The sequence below is a fragment of the Ictidomys tridecemlineatus genome, chromosome 11 (genome assembly GCF_052094955.1).
Source record: "Ictidomys tridecemlineatus isolate mIctTri1 chromosome 11, mIctTri1.hap1, whole genome shotgun sequence".
Classification (NCBI taxonomy): domain Eukaryota; kingdom Metazoa; phylum Chordata; class Mammalia; order Rodentia; family Sciuridae; genus Ictidomys; species Ictidomys tridecemlineatus.
Window position 1 is genome coordinate 38,917,086 of NC_135487.1, and position 10,488 is coordinate 38,927,573.

The window sequence follows — 10,488 nt, forward strand, 5'->3', positions numbered from 1 at the left end:
AGATATAAAGCCTATTTCAAGAATTGATGATTCAAGCCTGTGAGGGGGCACACACCTGTAATCCCAGTGGCTCAGGAGGCTGAGGCAAGAGGATCTCAAGTTCAAAGTCAGCCTCAGCAAAAGCAAGACACTAACCAACTCAGTGAGACCCTGTCTCTAAATAAAATACAAAATAGGGCTGAGGATGTGGCTCAGTGCCACAGTACCCCTGAGTTCAATCCCTGGTAGGCCCCCAAAACAAAACAAAACAAAAAAAGAACTGGTGATTCAAAAGAATTGTTTTCTCTACCTAACAGAAGGGAAGCCACCACAATGACATGATACCATCTTTCACTCTGCTCCATTCGTCTTTCTTTGTCTTTGTTTACAAAAGAAAATTTCTGCTATGAAAATACTTATTCATTATAAAAAATTTGAAATTTATGCAAATGTATAAAAGATAAAAATTTAAAATTATCTATTATCTCACTTACCCCAAAATGACTACTATTAAAATTTTAGAGGCTGGGGATGTGGCTCAAGCGGTAACACGCTCGCCTGGCATGCGCGGGGTGCTGGGTTCGATCCTCAACACCACATAAAAATAAAATAAAGATGTTGTGTCCACCAAAACCTGAAAAATAAATTTTAAAAATTCTCTCTCTCTCTTTCTTCTCTCTCTCTCTTAAAAAAAATAGTATATTTCTTCCAATATATATTCATTCAAAAAAAAATGCTTGTACCATCATACATGCCTATTTTTTAAATTATATCTTCTTAAATTTTTTTTAATTGTTGATGGATACAATATCTTTATTTATTTATTTTGTGTGGTGCTGAGGATTGAACCCTGTGCCTCACACGTGCTAAATAAGCATTCTACCACTGAGCTACAGCCCCAGCCAAGAACTATATCTTATTCATTAATTTAAAAGGCAATGCACACTCATTGAAGGTAATTCATCAACTTTTCATTATTTACTAGTATTACTTTTCATCATCTATAATTTGCATTATTTTCTTACTTTTTAACATACAAAAAAATAAGTAATATGGAACCTAAAATCTTATACTGAAAAGTAAGTGTTGCTTCCATCCTGGTTCCCAACTTCCAGTTCCCCTCCCCAGAGGCACACGTTACCAATTTATATATCCTTCAGAGACATTTTTTGCATATACAAGCATAGAAAAATATACTTTTTATTTATATGTAAATGATAGCATACCATACATTCTAGTCTATAATTTCTATGCATATTTTAATAGCTGAGATCATCTGCACAGAAAGTGTAGACCAAAATGTATGGTATGCTATCATTTGGCAAAAGTATTTAAATTTTAAAAGTATTTAATAATTTAGTCATGTATGACTAAAAAAAATAAAATCGTATGGTTAAAAAAAAGATTTAATAATTTAAAAAGTACTAAGACTTTAAAAATTCTTCATAAAATCATTTCCTATGACCAGTTCTTTAAGGTTGACATTCTCTTTAAGAAGAGAGTTGTTTTTCAGTTTAAGTTTTGTTTCTATTCTTAATTATTATATATTAAATTGAAGTGAACATTTCTCTCTTTTTTTAAAATTATTTAAGTTGTAGATGGACCCAATACCTTTCTTTAAATTTATTTTTATGTGGTACTGAGGATCGAACCCAGTGCCTCACATGCTGGGCAAGTACTGTACTACTGAGCTACAGCCCCAACCCTGAAGTGAACACTTCTTTGCATAAACCTTTGTTCACTTTCCTAATTATTTCCTCAAAAAGTGGTCAAAGGACAACTTCACTAAAACACAGCTTTGATTTTCATTTTAATTTCATGTCCTTTATCTTATTTTATCCTCTAAACCTGGGAAATAAAGTTCAAAGGACAAGGATTATTCCCATTTGAATTAAGATGATTCACCCAAGTCTCATAGCTAATGACTGAGACTAGACTTCGGTACCCTGCAGTGTTATGGGAAAGTTTTAAATTTCTGCTCTACTCATCAGCTGAATTCTTAAGCAAGTCATATTGACTCTCTAAGTCAGAGCATTATTACCTTAAAATAGGAAATTGCCACCTACTTCATGGAGCAATGGTACAAATAGAGTAAGCACTACTATATGTAAACAATCTGAGAGTTTATTGGCCTATAGGAGGTACTCTAAAATTATTACTTCACTAGCCCCTTTTATTCACATTTGCTGTCAAATTTTGTTCAACTGCCTCTCTAACATCTGGGCTTCATTATTTGGGTGCTGTTTTACAACAAACTAACTGCTTCTCTTTCTGGATTGAAAGGAGTTTTATCTATCATGGGGACACCAACACTGGACCTATATCTTTAGAAGATGATATTTCTTTCAATAAACATTAATTATTTTTCATGTGCCAGATTACCAATATAAATGTTTTCATTTTATCTGATGAAGCCAGTTTTACACTCTTAAACTGCTAGAATTAGAAAGATATTGAAGTGACAGGTCTATCATAACAAAAACTGGCTATTTGTGCCAGCTTTCATAGTAACTCAGTGTATGAAATTGGGCAGGTCATTAAAACTCTAAGACTCAGTGTTCTCATCTGATAATAATAATAACTACTTCACAAGGCTGCTGTGAATTTTAAATAAGAGAATGAATGTAACTGCTTCATACACCATGCTGAGAAAATACATGTGGACTTGTGTAGAAACAGAGGGAAAATTTTCTACATTTATTAGCCTTGCAGATGTGGAGAGTGGAGAGTCAAAGATAGTTTCAATTCCTGTTCCGATCCTATCCCCAGCATCATTTTGTAGGTAAATAAAATTGAGGCTCCACAAAGAGAAGCAATTTGTCTAAGGTCACACAGTTCATGATCAGAACTTCTGTTAGCTGGTGTCTTCCAGATTTGACTGGGTTTAAGGAAGATAAAAGCCAGAACAATTTTAGGGCTAGTAGAGAAGTGTCCCCAACACCACAACGTACTTGCCACACTCTGCCATCAACATCTGCTTATGTGCACACAGCACAGCTTTTCCAGTAGGTGGTGTGAGAACAGAAGCCCCCAAGGGGGATCTTCTCAGGAGGGGGGCAAGGGGGACACAGACATCTGGAAGAGAAGCAAAAAACATCCCAGCAGGCAGCTGCCTGAGGCAGATCTGAGCAGACAGGTCACTGCACAGTAGTGCATGCAGAACTGCATTTGTAAGATAAGATCGATCAAATCTTCCCTCTCTTTTGTGACAGTCACATAAAATGATAAAGCTGGGTGGCTCACTGTCTCCATGAGCAATACAAATGAAGGCCTAGGAATCATCTGGGAAGTATGTTAACCCTGATCCCAGGCTGGGGGAAGGAAAGAAATGGCTTCTCAAAAAAGATGTGAAAAAACAAATGTCCCTTTCAGTCCCATAGGCAGCAGAAATAAACACCTAAGTAAGAATCAACTTCAGCCAGTAAAAAGGCGGGGGAGATATCCCCCTAAAATCCATCAAGAAGGTATCAACTCAATAAATATAGCAAAGAAGGGAATTCTTTTTTGATTGAGCCAAAAGCTTGGACAGGGAGATTGAATCCAAGAGACCTGGGTTAAGTCCTGGAACTCTCAGTAGTTGTGTAAATTTAGGCAAATCACGTCCCAAGCATCAGTTTCCTCATCTAAAAAATAAGTTAATAAAATGGCTTCCTGACAAAACTCTTGTAAGAATTAAAACTAGTACATAAGAGAGATCTTTATAAATCACTTTGAAATTTTTGGATTTTTTTTCTCTGTGCTTCATGTTTTCTCATAGCAACTCATCTAAGTACTGAAAATAGTTTGGGGTTCCAAAGCAAACAAAGTCGATATAATTTCCTGCTTTGTCATTTATTAACGGTGAGATCTGGGCAAGAAATTTTACATGACTAAGAAATAGTTTCCTCCTTTGTAAAATAAGCATTTTGGGGAAGAATATAGGTAATATAGGGATTTAGCACAGTACATGGAATATAGCAGGTGCTAAAAAATGTAATTCCTTATCTTCCTTCAGAGAACATTTATCAGTGGGGCTAAGGAGTTAGGCAAATGTGGACCTCCCTCTACTATATATATGCCCATTCTTCCAAAAGGCATATTCTTTTAAAATTAAATCTTCTTTAATTCATTTCCCACTGCCAACCCATCATCACCAGCCTAGCCCAGCCTACCTCCTCATTGTTATCCCAGGTCTTGTATAGCCAATAGAAACACCATCATAATTGCTGCCATATATTGAGCTCCTACTAACCGCCAAGTATTCTACTAGTTACTTTCAATGCATTTTATCTGCACAACAACAGATGCTTGATAAATGTTCATTTCCTTCCTTCTCCAGGTTGGAAAAAGATAATATTACTCAGCAATAAAAGAGAATACATTTTTGGCATTTACAAGTAAATGGATGGAGATGGAAAATATCATGCTAAGCAAAGTAAGCCAATGGGAAAAAAAACATAGGCCGAATGTTCTCTCTGTTAAGTAGAGGCTGATCCATAATGGGAGATGGTATGGGGAAAATGGAGAAACTTTGGGCAAAGGGGAGGGAGTGGAAGGGATGAAATATGGGGACAGGAAAGATGGTGGAAAGTGAGAGATATTATTACCCTAGGTACATATATGAGTGCACATATGGTGCAATGCTACATTGTATACAATCAGATAAAAGAAAAGTTGTGCTGCAATTGTGTACAACTAATCAAAATGCATTCTGCTGTCATATATACCTAATTAAAATAAATTTTTAAAAACTTTTAAAAAAGATAGCCATGTGAGTAACTGCTGACAGAATGGAGGCACACCTGCATAAGAACATCAGTGTGTGGGTGGGAGATGTGGCTCAAGCGGTAGCGCGCTTGCCTGGCATGCGTGTGGCCCGGTTGGATTCTCAGCACCACATACAAATAAAGATGTTGAGTCCCCCGAAAACTAAAAATAAATATTAAAAATTCTCTCTCTCTCTCTCTCTCTCTAAAAAAAAAGACATTAAAAGAAAAAAAGAAGATCAGTGTACATCACATTTATAAGTACTTTACCATTTACAAAGCTCTTTTCACCCATTATATCCTATTGGCTTCTCATAATCCTTGGGGTAGATGAAGAAATTGAGGCAGAAACCACCTCAGCTCAATTCTTCATTCAGTCAACATTCACCAAGCACCTAGCCTTGTGCATACTCTGGGAAAATGTCCTAATGAGCTCCAAACTTTTTTTTTTTTTTGTACTTATAGATGGACAGAATGCTTTTATTTTATTTGTTTATTTTTATGTGCTGTTGAGGATTGAACCCAGTGCCTCAGCATGCTAGGCAAGCACTCTGCGTGCTGAGCTATAGCCCCAGCCCCCATGAGCTCCAAACTTAAGTATTCGGTTACTGATAGCTGCTTCTGCTTCTTCTTCTTCTTCTTCTTCTTCTTCTTCTTCTTCTTCTTCTTCTTCTTCTTCTTTTTAATTACAATCTTTAAGAAACTGTAAATTTATTTCTTGGATTGGAGGTCATTTTAGATTTTGCCTTTTCCTATACTGTATCCTGTAGTAGGAATGCACTTTACTCCACTGCTAGCTAAAATCCCTCATGAGGAGGTTCCCTGACCCACCTGCCTTCCCAAAAGGCCTCGCCTCTGACTACCACCATTCTAGCCCTTCCCATTACCACAGAAAGGGCCTTTCATAACTTCCATTGTCTTCCTCTGTTTATAGCATAGAATAGATGCGTGCTGTAACCTAAGCGCATACACTCATATCCAATCATTTTATTGTCCTCATCCCTGCACATCTGGATTCTGGAAAGCTGGGATGGAAACCCACACACACCCACATATACACCTCTCTTAGTTTCCAGAGGTTGCCACACTGTCCACCCCAAAGTCCCTTCCACGCTTAGACTCCAGAACAGAGGAAGCCTATGGATGAATTTTTTCTGTCCACGATTTGCTTCTTGTTAGTGATCTCAGGTGGCAATGTAATCTGGTCCAGTGCTAGTCCCCTGCCCCCCCAACCCCTCTCAGTCTTCTGAGAATCCTAGCACCTAGGCTTCACTGTTCACGTTATTTCCCCCAACACACCACAACCCACACCTGGTCTCCTCCCCAACCTGACCCAGTGCCCCCACCACCCCAAATTCTCCAAGTTCGCTCACCTTTCTTCCACCTGCAGCCTCCAGACCCTGCTCTATTCCAGCGTCTCCCCGCCCCCACTCCTGACTAGAACCCAGACGGCCCCTGCCCACATCCAGAACCCCTGCCCACACCCTCCACCAGCTTCCGCGCCCTTGCTCTGCAGTCCGGGTAGACCCAGCTGGCCTCCCACCTTTTCATTCTTCCAAGCTAGCAGCTTCCAAGCCCCACCCCTCGCCCTGCATTCACCGCGACCCCTTCTCGGGTACCAACTGGGTTCCAGCTTTGCGCTCCCTCCTTTAGTAGCTATTCATACTCACACCTCCTGTCCGCTGACCCTCTCTTGGACCCTCGCCTGCTCAGCGCCTCTTCCTCTCAGCACCTCACTCCTCATCCGTTCCCCTCCCCTCCCCTCTTCGCCTCCACGCCTCCTCCTGCCTTAGCTCCTCGGCTCCCGGGCTCCCTCTTTCCGCACTAACCCTCACCGCTCTACCCCGAGCCGCCAACGCCCCCCTCCCCAGTTTCCCCAGCAATCCCGCTGCCCTTCAGTTGCAGTTCATCTTTCCCCCCAGCCGGGGCACGCTTTCTTGCCCTCTGCCCTTGGAGCTCCCCCGGAGGCCCCTACCTTTCAGGGAGAGCCCTTCAATGCCCCCTGCCAAGGCCAGTGCCTCCTCCTTGTCTCGGCGCCCCTCTCTAACGGCCTCCCCCAGCCCTTCTTCTCGGTGTCCCCTCGGCTGCCCAGCGATAGCTCTCAGCACTCGCTCACTTTTCCTCGCCGGCTGGATGCTGGGGCCGCGCCCCTTACCTCGGACTCCGAGGTGGACGAGGTACTGGCTCACGGACTACGCAGCCGGACGGTCCCACGTGGCGGCAGGAGGGTTGCTGCGGGATCTAGGGAGCCTGGCAGGGTGGAGCCGGGTGGAGGGAGACGGACGGATCTGGTCCCCACCTCAGCGGCTGAGGACTGAGGCTCACTCAGGCTCCAACTGGGTTCAGCTCCCGCTGAGTCCAGTCCCCGCCCAGGGGCGGAGTCCGTGTTCGCCCCGCCCCTAGCTCCTGGCAGGTGTGGGAAATCCAAGGTATCTTGGGGGCCTACAGCTCCCCCATATTTGGGTGGCTATTGTGATTTACCTTAATTCCCACATCTTGCTCCACAGATAATCTACTGGGTGACCAGAGAGCTTTAATGATAAAGTAGATGATGATAGGCACTGAGCTTTCCTTTTTTCAAATAACTTTCTTGCGGGTTACATCGCTCCTTCCTCACAAAAGCCGAGAGAGAGAGAGAGAGAGAGAGAGAGAGAGAGAGAGAGAGAGAGAGAGAGAGAGAGAGAGAGAGAGAGGGAGGGAGGGAGGGAGGGAGGGAGGGAGGGAGGGAGGGAGGGGGAGAGAGAGAGGGAGGGAGGGAGGGAGGGAGGGAGGGAGGGAGGGGGAGAGAGAGAGAGAGAGAGAGAGAGAGAGAGAGAGAGAGAGGGGCAGAACCTTGATGGCGGACTACAAATAGAAACTAAGCCAGAAATCTGGGTAATGTCCTCTATTTGATGCATTCCTTCACTTGCTCTGCAGTCCGAGTAGACCCAGCTGGCCTCCCATCTTTTCATTCTTCCAAGCTAGCAGCTTCCAAGCCCCACCCCTCCTGGCCTTAGTATATCCTTGCCCTTCCTCTTGATTCCTACTGCCCATTCTCTGATTCAGGATTCATTACTTCTTGCCTGGACTAAAGCAATAGCTTTGTTATTCCTAATTCTGCTCTCCAATACCTCCTCTATATCAGTGGCCTGAGTAACCTTTTTGTAACATTTTTATTACTATTATTAATTTTAGTTGTAGATGAATACAATACATTTATTTATTTATTTATTTGTAATACTGAGGATAGAACCTAGTGCCTCACATGTGCTAGGCAAGAGCTCTACCACTGAGCCACAATCCAAGCCCCCTGAGTAACCTTTTTAAATGTCACTATCAACCTGGTTTTAAAACAAACCAAAAGAAAAAGAAAACTTTCAGTGTTTCCCCATTACCAGCAGTAGCTTGGAGGCTACCAACTGGAATGGGAAAGTTTTCTTGCCTGAGCATTAGAAAGTCCCACTCTTCCAAGAGTGGTATGTACAGAAGATAATTAGCACCCCACCTTCAAACCCTCTTGTGGACTTCACTTCCAGTCTTCCTGAGGCCACAGGAGCCAGCTGACTGTTTTAGTCTAAAGTGGTCGTCCTTCCCTACACTCTTCCCCTATACCAAATCTTAGAGGTCTGAGTCAAATACCAAAACCAGTTTTTCACCAAGTTGCATTCTGAACCTGTCTACATTCTTTCCCCCCAGCCTAGGCAATCACCCAAATTAACAGTCCTTCTGCTTGTCTGTCCTGTCCCTCAGACTCAATCCTTTATCTATTCTGAGCTTCTTCCCAACCCTTTCACTCATTTCTACTGCCCATTTCTCAGACCTTTTCCCTGTGTCCCCTAGAGCACTCTTCCTTTGTCAACAAACTCTCCTATACCCACTGCTTCTTAAGAGTACTCAGGTTACTTCTTTGTATTTATTGAAATATTACTGTCCTCCAGGACCCTGCTCCCTTTTTAGCTCTCTACAAGAAGGCTTCTCATTTTCCCTCTACCCACACACCATAAAACTAAGAGATGGGCCAGCATTGCCACTTCCCCACTTGTACAGAAATTTCTTCTCCTTTGCTCTCCAACCATACCATCCTCATACCCTTCCTCACCACTGACCTCAGTTTCTCTTACATATTAACTATTTCAACCCCTGGCTCATGGTCATCCTCACTAGCCCCTGTCCTACAATCCTCATAGTGACTTCAATGGTCATGGGTTTCTGGGCTCTCAGTCACTGGCATTGTTTTTACATTCCTGAGGCCACCATCTCCCATAATATACTGAACCCCTTGATCACTTACTCTTGGGACCTCTGTAATCTCAAAAGCAAACATCCTAAGGGCTGGGGCTATAGCTCAGTGGTAGAGCATCTGATTTGCATGCGTGAGACACTGGGTCCAATCCTCAGCACCACATAAAAATAAATAAAGATATTGTGTCCATCTACAACTAAAAATATATTTTTTTTAAAAAAAAGCAAACATCCTATGCTGACTATTCACTTACTTTCTCCAATAAACCCTTACTTTCCTCATTTCAAAATTGGTGAGAAGATAATGATTATTCATTCTTCACAGGAATAATAACATATAAAACTATCCTTTTAAAGTTGTGAAACAATATGAGAACAGATGGCATTGCTTTTATGTAGCCTCAGGTCTTTCTCCTTCTTCTCCCCCTGAAAGGCCATATATAAAAGAAAGAGAACAGGCTTGGGGCCAGCAGACCTGGTTTTCAATCCTTGTCACAATACTGGTTTGCTGTACAATCTATGTCAATTGCCTTATTTTTTTGACATGTGTATCCCTTCCTTATTTGAGGAACATAACAAGAGCTACCTTCCAGAATTGTGAAGATAAAATGAGCAAATGAGCTACTGGAAAGCACTTAATAAAAGGCTAGGTACAGAGTAAGCACCCAATAAATATGAAACCTTGTAGTTATTATAACAGAAAAAAATGCTATATTTAACCACAACTGCTTTCTAAGAAGGATAGATGCTAACACACAGAAGGTCCTTTGTCTTATTTGAGTCCCTGAATGTGGATCTGTAAGTCTGGGAGAGAAGCGGGGAGCACCACAAAATTGCTCTATGTAAAAAGATGGAGGAGAATTTGAAATTCAGTTGGCAAAATGGGAGAGAGGGGTAATAAAGAGAGATGGGAGGGGGAAAAGGAAAAAGATAAGTAAGAAAATCAGTGTAAAGGTAGATTCTGCATGGGTAGAGTCAGAATAAATCCTCCCATGGTGGGTGGGCAAAGGGTTTTAAGCACTGGCATGCCTAAAATGGAGTAAGTGGTTTGTAATACATATGATGTGACACCTTCTGTGACTCTCAAGATGTCAAGAGAGTCTACCACATCTACAAATGCTTTCTGAGAGGAATCACGATGGTGCATGAGTAAGGAAGTTAAGCAATGCTTTGTTTTGTCTTAATTGAAAAAGGAGACTGGAGGCACCTCTAAGAGCACGGGCTTTCATGGAATTGACAAAAATCTTGTAGAGAACTTTGAATTACATATTTTATCCCCTTTAATCCTTAATATAATCATGCAAGGTATGTATTATCAACCTCTTTTCATAGATAAGAAAATTGGAATCAGAAAGCTTATGTAATTTGTCAAGGTCACACATTTGGTAAATGGAAGAGCCATTTATCTTGGAGTCTGTCTGACACCAAGGCCAGGGGTTTTTCTATCAGGCCTGAGAATTTTGTTTGCTCAGTGAGTACCATTGTTTCTACAACAAAATTTCCTAGAATCTTTTCTAGTTGTTAGGATCAAGAAATCAACCTT

The 10,488-nt window shown here is 41.7% G+C and overlaps 1 protein-coding gene across 3 annotated transcripts in view; it reads right to left on the bottom strand.

Annotated features, from left to right (window-relative positions):
- Rab3b (RAB3B, member RAS oncogene family) overlaps nucleotides 1–7,090 on the bottom strand; it is a 64,216-nt gene extending 57,126 nt beyond the window's left edge. Inside the window, exon 1 of one of the 3 annotated variants that reach the window (XM_040288668.2) lies at nucleotides 6,700–6,724. The gene's annotated coding sequence lies outside the window, so the exon portion shown is untranslated. Of the gene's footprint in view, nucleotides 1–6,394; nucleotides 6,485–6,699; nucleotides 6,725–6,879 lie in introns of those variants that run through there. The other 2 variants (XM_021726840.3, XM_005326076.4) reach the window with 2 other exon arrangements.
- Nucleotides 7,091–10,488: the final 3,398 nt, after the last annotated feature.